The sequence below is a fragment of the Lactuca serriola genome, chromosome 7, assembly GCF_051521515.1.
Source record: "Lactuca serriola cultivar US96UC23 chromosome 7, Lser_US96UC23_V15, whole genome shotgun sequence".
NCBI classification, from domain to species: domain Eukaryota; kingdom Viridiplantae; phylum Streptophyta; class Magnoliopsida; order Asterales; family Asteraceae; genus Lactuca; species Lactuca serriola.
In genome coordinates, this window is record NC_136414.1 from 203,645,584 (window position 1) to 203,654,108 (window position 8,525).

Genomic DNA, 8,525 nt, shown 5'->3' on the forward strand with positions numbered 1-8,525 from the left:
AAGGAGTGCAAAATGATGTCAATTGCCAACTCCTCAGGGATGTTCACATTCAGCTTCAGCAAACGGTCCACATACCTTTGCATCTTTTGCATGTGAGCCGTGACGAAATCACCGTCCTTCATGCGGGTAGTTATTATGGAGGAGATTTCTTCATACCGCTCCTGACGAGCACTCTGATGGTACCTTTCCATCAGGTCTTGGTGCATCTCAAAAGGGTAGAAATCTTCATATGACTTTTGGAGCTCGGCTATCATCATGGCCATCATGATACATGCCACCTTAGTAGCATCTCTCTCATGTGTCCTGAATTCAGCGATCTCCTCAGGAGTAGCAGTAGACTCATCAAGCTCTTTTAACTCCTTATCGAGGACATATTCCTTGTCCTCATAACGAGTAACCATCCTGATGTTCCTAATCCAATCCATGAAGTTGGAACCATCAAAGATGACCCTCCCACAAAGATTCATGAGAGAGAAAGAACCAGTTGGGTTAGAGCCTGAAGCATTAGTGTTGGAAGACATCTGAAGGAAGAAAGCAAGTTTAGATTAGATATATAGAATCCTTAATAAGACACCCAAATGTAATATTAAGGCTAGGACCCAATCACAATATATTATACATAGAAGAGGGATGCCGTAATCTAAGTAATAATATATTTGAAAGGTAGGTGAATGACGATTCACCAATTTCCACCATGAAAAACAAAATGAATTATTAGGTTTTAATTGGATTTGAAATTCCTAGATTCTTTTGAGATTCATTGAACTTTTCAATGGCATGTTTCAATCTCGATTGTGCCCTTCAAGTTTTGTGACTGGCATGCCGAGGATCACAAAACAAGGTGTGAATAACCATGCTAATTCACTTGGTACCCTTAATATTATCACCTAATCAATGTGCCGGTAAACCACACACGCTCCATTGATGCATGACAAACATTAAGTCACACTTCGTGATCCTTACTAGTCCAAGTTAGTGTGTCGGTTAACCACACACGCTCCACCAACGACTTGGTAAGGTACAAAGTGTGAATTCCATGGACTAGCACCATGTTCACATTTTTCCTAAAATAACTAAGATTGGGAATTAAAAAGGTTTAGTTACTTTATAATAATCATTATAGTTTTAATGAGGATTTAAAGTCATTGTCCTACCCGTTCGGCTAACGACCCTCCACCAGTCAAGCGAGCGGCGGGTGAGAGTGGACACCCATTAAGTCACCATTTTATAGGCAACAACCTTATACCCACCTTATAGACTGGCTTCGTGAATGAGGCCTACTAATGGTAGAACGACTTATTCTTATACATATATATAATAATTAACCATTAATGTTATAAATAGTATAAGGGTTGAATTTTAACTATTAAAACTCTAAGGGTTGAAATTAAAGTTTATTAAAGTGTGTGAAACTTTACAAATTACAAAACTTGAGGACAAGTTTTGTAACTATGCAAAACTTTTCATTTCATAACTTATGAATTAAAGGTTCATAAAAATGAAGACTCTTCACTTTCATGTAACTTATGTGTTTAAATGTGTGTGTTAAAGAAAGTGACCTTTGGATATCCATAACTTGAGGACAAATTATGGACTCCATTAAAACACATAAATGATCAAGAATTAATTCTAAACAATTTAGCAAATAATTCCTATCATCTTCTAACTTCATAAGAACATGAACATGATCATCAAAATTTCAAGAATTATATGAACACATAAAAATCATGGAATTTTGATATATGTTATTGTAAATGGATTAGTACAACCATTACACCAACTAAAACATGTTTTAAAACACCAAAACAGTTTAGGGTAATGTTTCTAGTCCATTTCCAGCAGCAAAAGTCGAAAATCTGCACTCTGTCGCTCCTACTCGTCGAGTGCATGAACCTACTCGGCGAGTAGGTTGAAGATACACATAGACTCGGCGAGTCCCCCCATGGACTCGGCGAGTTCATCAGTGAGACAGCAAGTTTTTCGACTTTTTCAACTATTTTGCATCAAGTATCAAACAAGCAAGCCTAGGCTCTGATACCACTGTTGGGTTTTGAGCAATCTAACACTTCCTAAGTGTGCATGCAACTCTAATAAACCTTGGATCTATGTTTGTCTAAATACATGCAAAATAATAATTTTCCAAGGTTTATAACCTATCTAACATGGCATGGGGAACATTTCAACATAAAAAGTTAGAAGAGATTACATACCTTTTCGATGAGTTTGGTTCTTGAGGAGTTTGAGGGCCAAGCACCAATAGTGTGAATGCCTCAAATGGAATCACAAAACACCACAAACTTTTGGAAAACTTTGAGAGACTATACACACTTGTATATTTTCGGCCACACACAAGCACACACACACTAGTTCACTAGTTGCCATTTCATGCACCATAAGCATGCTTATATAGTGTACATGGTTAGGGTGAAACCCTAATAACCCATGACCTTTCCCTTTCCAAGGATCAATGGGTTAAAAGCTCCATGGATCATCTATGGACTTCCATCAAAGCCTAGCCCATTAACAAATGAGTGTTGGCCCACACCATATAAAATCAATAGCCCATAATCTAATTAGTCTTCCTTTTAATCTCTAAATTAATTCATAATTAATTTAAGACTAATACTAATTAAATAACATAACTTCATATTAATATATTATAACTTATAATATATTAATAAACATATGTGTATAACTCTCATTAAATTATCCATAAATAGTTTGGATGAGATGCAACCCAAATGGACCATGTCGGTCGGGTCAAGTATATACCAAATAAGTTATGGACTTAGACACCTTATCTAACAACTACTTGTTCACATGGATGTGTGAGTCAAGAGAAGGACTAAGGGATCAAGTACACTTTCTTGTGCACTTGTCAAAGTCCACCACAAAATATTGATAAGACTATTCGTCATGATTTACTAAGGTTTAGTAAGTATGATTATAATTATAAGCTTAATTATAATTCTGAAACATGTGAAAGTTTTCAATGTATGACAAAACGAATAAGAAGAATCAAATTAGGAAAAAGGATAAAATTTTCTCAAATCTGAAAAGATGGGAGAGTACTTTAGTATCATGTTTTAAGGTCATCTTAATGATTTTGAGACCTTATCACAATTCATCCTCTAAGTACATTCTGATAGTTAAGAAAAGGAGTTATGAATTGTTGAAGTGGTTAAATCAAGAAGATGATTCATACTTCATTCCAAAACAATTCATAGAGTTATACTCTAAGATTGTAACTTGAGTGACATGTCTTAAAGAAGGTTTAAAACACTTGTCAAATGTAAGAGTAAAAGTTTTCTACTCTTGTACATTTGAAATTGGTAAGTTGTGATGTTTTGGATAAAACAAAGACCAACTAAGGCTAATTGTGTTAAGTGTCTGTCTTGATTAGAATCCACACTATCTCTTGAATATTTGGCAAGAAAGTCGTATAGGTCAAGGAGACAGTGGGAGCCTAAAAGATCCTGAAAAAGGTTTCAAGAAGTAATCAAGAAGAAAAGCTGTATTTCATCGCTAGCACACAAGTAGAGGTTTATAATGTATCGTGCTGACATTTATGTGCTCATTCCAGTTAAGTTGGCTATACATTTGAGTTCTACATGTTCTCAATTGTTTGCATAACTACTTGGAAGCAATGGCCGGCCCTTGAGCTGCCAGGTGGCAACAAGTTAAGATTGCACAAGTTCAATCCATATGAGTTTGGATTTGTCATTATCCTTGTCTTGTGACTATGGTTTTGACAATTCACATGGATAAGAACACATACACCATTAAATCTAAGTGTCATAAGGTTTCTCTTCGATTCATGAAAATGATGGTAAGGAAACTCTTTCACTAAGTAGATTTTGAGTAGATAGCAATTGTGGGAATGACAAAAGGTCTAAACATTATGATTACGACATCCCTCTTCATAATTGTTTAGACACACATGTGAGCTATCTAAGAGAGGTGTATGATATTGATAAAGTCTTATCAAGGCAATCTAGTATCAGAAATCTGAACTTTGGTAAGAAAGTCAATAAAGTATTGATTTCTAGAAGTTCAGTTGATTTATGGGTACATGTCAAAGCTAGTGGGAGCATAAGTGTTATGCTAATAATCATCATGTTAGTGGGAGCATGATAATTATGATAAGTATTGCAAGTTATCAATGTTAATTATAGAAAACAAAAGTTTCAATTCGTGAGGTTGCAGGGGTTGAAAAAGTTGTTTTCTATAATTAAGGGAGATGAAATTATACTTCATCTCAAATCTAAAAGCTTAGATTGAGGTCTTAATCGTATTTAGTCAAGAATATATATGAATTTCATGTTGGGATGGCTCAACATAAGGAAATTCTATATGTGGGTTCATTATTTGCGTTCTAAAATTCGATTATGATTACGACATCCCTTTTCATAATCTGAGTTATGAGAACTTGGCAAATAGAAATGGAAATATTATAGCAGAAGACTGGTTTAGTCTTTATGTGAGACATCATGAATCGTGTCCCAGATGCTTCGGATATAGGATCGATTACATGTGCTATATTCACTCTTTCTAAGTTTTTCCAAATGCCTGGGGCATGAAGAAGGGAAAAAGGTCTAGAAATTGATATGACTAAAATGATTAAGCAATTGTTGAGGACAATATAAGGTTTACCAAATATTGGTTGCTCAAGGATAGTTGTAAGTATAGTGATAATTCTGGAAGGACCATATTGACATAATCTGTAAGGAGGCAACTCTTGTTCAGAAGTGATAGCCAAAATGTAATATGGAAATGTTTCAAAGTTAGAAATCATTCAATCTGTGAAAGATTAGGAAACTTAATGCAAGAAGGATGTTTCCAAGGAGCTGATCTCCTTTGGAATACTCTGTAATGATTGTTGTCAAGTCTTTCTGACTTTGTGCATAATCATTACAAGAGGATCAATACATATAAGCTTAGAATCTAACAGATTTCAGTAAATGGCATGAATTTGGAATTCTTGCATTTGCAATAAGGATTTGGGACTGCGAAAGAGGATCATTGGAGTTATGTTCAATTGATCTAATTCACAAAGTGAAGATCATAGACAAACACAGTATGCATACTTGGTGTATGGCATGACTAGTGTTTAGAAAACATAGTGTACATGCTTGGAGCATGGGACATTTATTGTTTTAAATTCAAGAATAAACTTGATAGCCGAAACAGTATACAAAGAATAATGTGTAATCATATGGTGATAAATAAAAGGTGTATTATTTATGTTCATAGGTTTTGATACCATATTGGATTCAATTATTCTTGTGTTTCATTTTGCATGTTTTGACTTCCAGAATAAACTAGGTTATTCTTCCGGAATGACTAAGTTATTCAAACCATCCACATTCGGTCATATGTTGGAAGTAGATATGAATTAAGACTGTCATGGGTTGGCTTGTAGAGGTCTAAGGTGTTGGACAAAGGGCTACAACACTCATGAGTTCTCATAAGTTCTGAGTATTGGATTCAACCCGCGCTCATTGGAATCACTTCATGGATTTCATCACAAGTGATCATGAGATGATAATATCTTATATTCTTCAAACCTAGAGATATGAGTTGTTACTATGAGTTGGTTGTACATTGATTGCACGAAAACGCACTCGGTAACTCGGTGTTATAAAACGTGCCTTTGTATATGATTCAACAAGTAGTAGAACAAGCCATATGAGTCGAAGTTTATCCATTCCTTTTACCTTCGGGATAAAAGCGATATCTGTGGGCCCCTCGATGATTTGATGATGACAAATGGAAGTGCTCGGCCGGGCTAGGACTGATTTGATTTGTTCAATTAGTCAGTCGTCATAAATCGGAAATCGGGAAACAACAAATGGACAGAGAGAATGATTATAATCCATGTCTCAGTCCATATGATATCTAGAATGGAGGAATATATGATCCCTTATCTAATGGACGCATCATTGATTTGTTCAAAGTTCGACAGCGGCTTTAAGAGCTACGATTGCTAGTCGGTTTATGAAGTCGTACTTGCAATATTAGTTTTAGACTTATCCAAGTGGGAGATTGTTGGATTAGATGTCTAAGCCCACAACTATTATTGGTATGTACTTAACCCGAGAGTAGCATGGTCCATTTGGGTTGCATATCATCAGGACAATTTGTTAGGCTGGACTTTTGAGAGAAGGTTATTTATGGTTTATTAATATATTATAAGTTATAATATATTAATATGAAATCATATGTTTTAATTAGTATCGATCAAGGATTAATTTGGAATTAATTTAGTGATCAAAAGAGGCTAATTAAATCTATGGGGACTAATTATGATAATTAGTTATATTTATATGTGTTGGGCTTATGACCCATGTTGGACCAAGTTTATGTATGGATACATAAAGAGTTGGGCCACATGAACCATGGATCATAAAACCCATGGGTATGGATTATGGGTTATACCCATGACCCTTGGAATCCTACATATAAATAGGTTACTCCATAGCCAAAATCACCATTTCTTTTCATAGAGAAATATGGAGGTGTTTTGGTGCATGGAATTCTCTCTCAAGAGCCACCTTTGTCCTAGGTGTGTTGTGATTCCATTTGAGGCATTTCATACTATTGGTGCTAAGCTCTTAAGGCCAAATACGTCAAGACTTCAAGCCACATAAAAGGTATGTTTCCCTAACTAGTATATTATATGGTTTATGTCAAATGCATGCTAGTTATAGGTTTAATGCCTTGGAAACCATTTGCATGTATAATTAGTGAAAACATAGATCCAAGGTATTTAGGGTTGTATGTGCACCATAGGATGTTGTATTATACCAAAACCCAACAGATGTACACAAGGTTTGTATTGATTTGGTGGTTCTCATAAAGATACCTTCGAGGCATTGCATTTTGCTCAGGAAGACTGGACGGAAGGCCAACGAAAGCGGTCCTTTGAGGATTGGACCGAGCAGGCAAGGTATGCGGCGATTAGGAATGTCATGAGAGGTTGCGGAGTAGTGGGCCATAGCGGACTTCGAGGATGAAGTCTAGTTTAAGTGGGGGGGAGTTGTAACATCCCGAATTCAGAAGAACTAGAAAGGGAAGGAAAACCTCAAAAAATCAGAAGGCGACTCGTCGAGTAGGTGGGGGTAACTCGACGAGTAGGAGCGCGTTCCGAGTCACGGGTTAAGTGACCAACTCGACGAGTCGGAGAACCGACTCGACGAGTTGGCCAGGGTTTAGGAAACCCTAAATTAGGGACTTGGCACCCTATTTAAACATCTTATTCTCCTCCTCTTGGTTCCATTCCCATCCCCCATTTTCCAGAACTTAACCCACGAAACTCTAGATCATTTGGTGAGTATGTGAGCCATTCTTGAGCATTTTGGTGTTCTTGGAGGCTAGAAGAAGGCGAAGGAGATTGAAGGTTCAAGGTGGAACTTGTAGATCCAGCAACACCATCTCATTCCCATGGTTTTCTGGTAATCAAGTCTTCATCTTGACTTATCGCTTCTTAGATCTATTTATGTACAATTTATGAGAGTTTTGGTCCATGGAGCTTGTTCTATGCGATAAGGATGTCCCAAGCAAAGATCCTTTCAGATCTGGGGTCCCTAAGAGTGGTTAGGGCATAAAGGTGCAAGCTTTATGACATTAGAACTCCCCATGCAAGGTTTAAGAGGTTGTTATGGCCTTTTGAACAAAAAGGGCCACACATGATTGTAAAGGCAGAGGCTTTACGTATTATTTCGACCCTAGAAGGTTAGATCTGGGTCCTGGATGCTTTGTGCCCGACTGAAATCATCTGAATAGATTTGGACTTAGGAGGACTCGATGAGTTGCTCTTAGGACTCGGCGTGTCAAGCCGTTTTCTTGCCCAAAACCCTTTGATAGCGAGTGGTGTTGAGTTAGTAGAGGACTCAGCCAGTTGGGTTCATTATGGACTTGAAGATCATCATATTCGATGAGTTCAAGGATGAACTTGGTGAGTCCATGGAAATCTCCCAACCCATGAATATGGACTCGACGAGTTGTTCATAGAACTCGGCGCATCATAGATTGGACACATTCATATGATGAAGATGAACTCAACGAGTTCAAGGATGAACTCGGCGAGTCGGTTGAAGATGGTCCTGATGTTATCATTGAAGGTGAACTCGTCATGTTCTTGCTAGACTCGATGAGTAGAGACGGGGGGTTGTATCTTTTTGAAAGAATAGAGACTTGGTGAGTTAGTGGACCAACTCGGCGACTCAAGTCAACTGGATGTTGAGTTTGACCAAGTTTGACCTAGTTTGACTTTTGAGGGTATTGTAATTTAAGTGTTATTTTGGCTATTGATAGTTCGTGGAGCCGAAGGATCAACAGTTCCGGTGTTGCCGGTTAGCAGCCAAAAGTGTTCAGCTAGTTTTCAGCAGTGCAAAGTGAGTCTCCTCACAGGTTGTATGGGTTTACGGCCACAAGTCCAGCCCATTTAGTTTTTGTATAGTAGGAAGACCCGGGGTTAGCCATAGGCATTCTGTATGAAAGAATAGGAGGTGGCTCCTGGCACA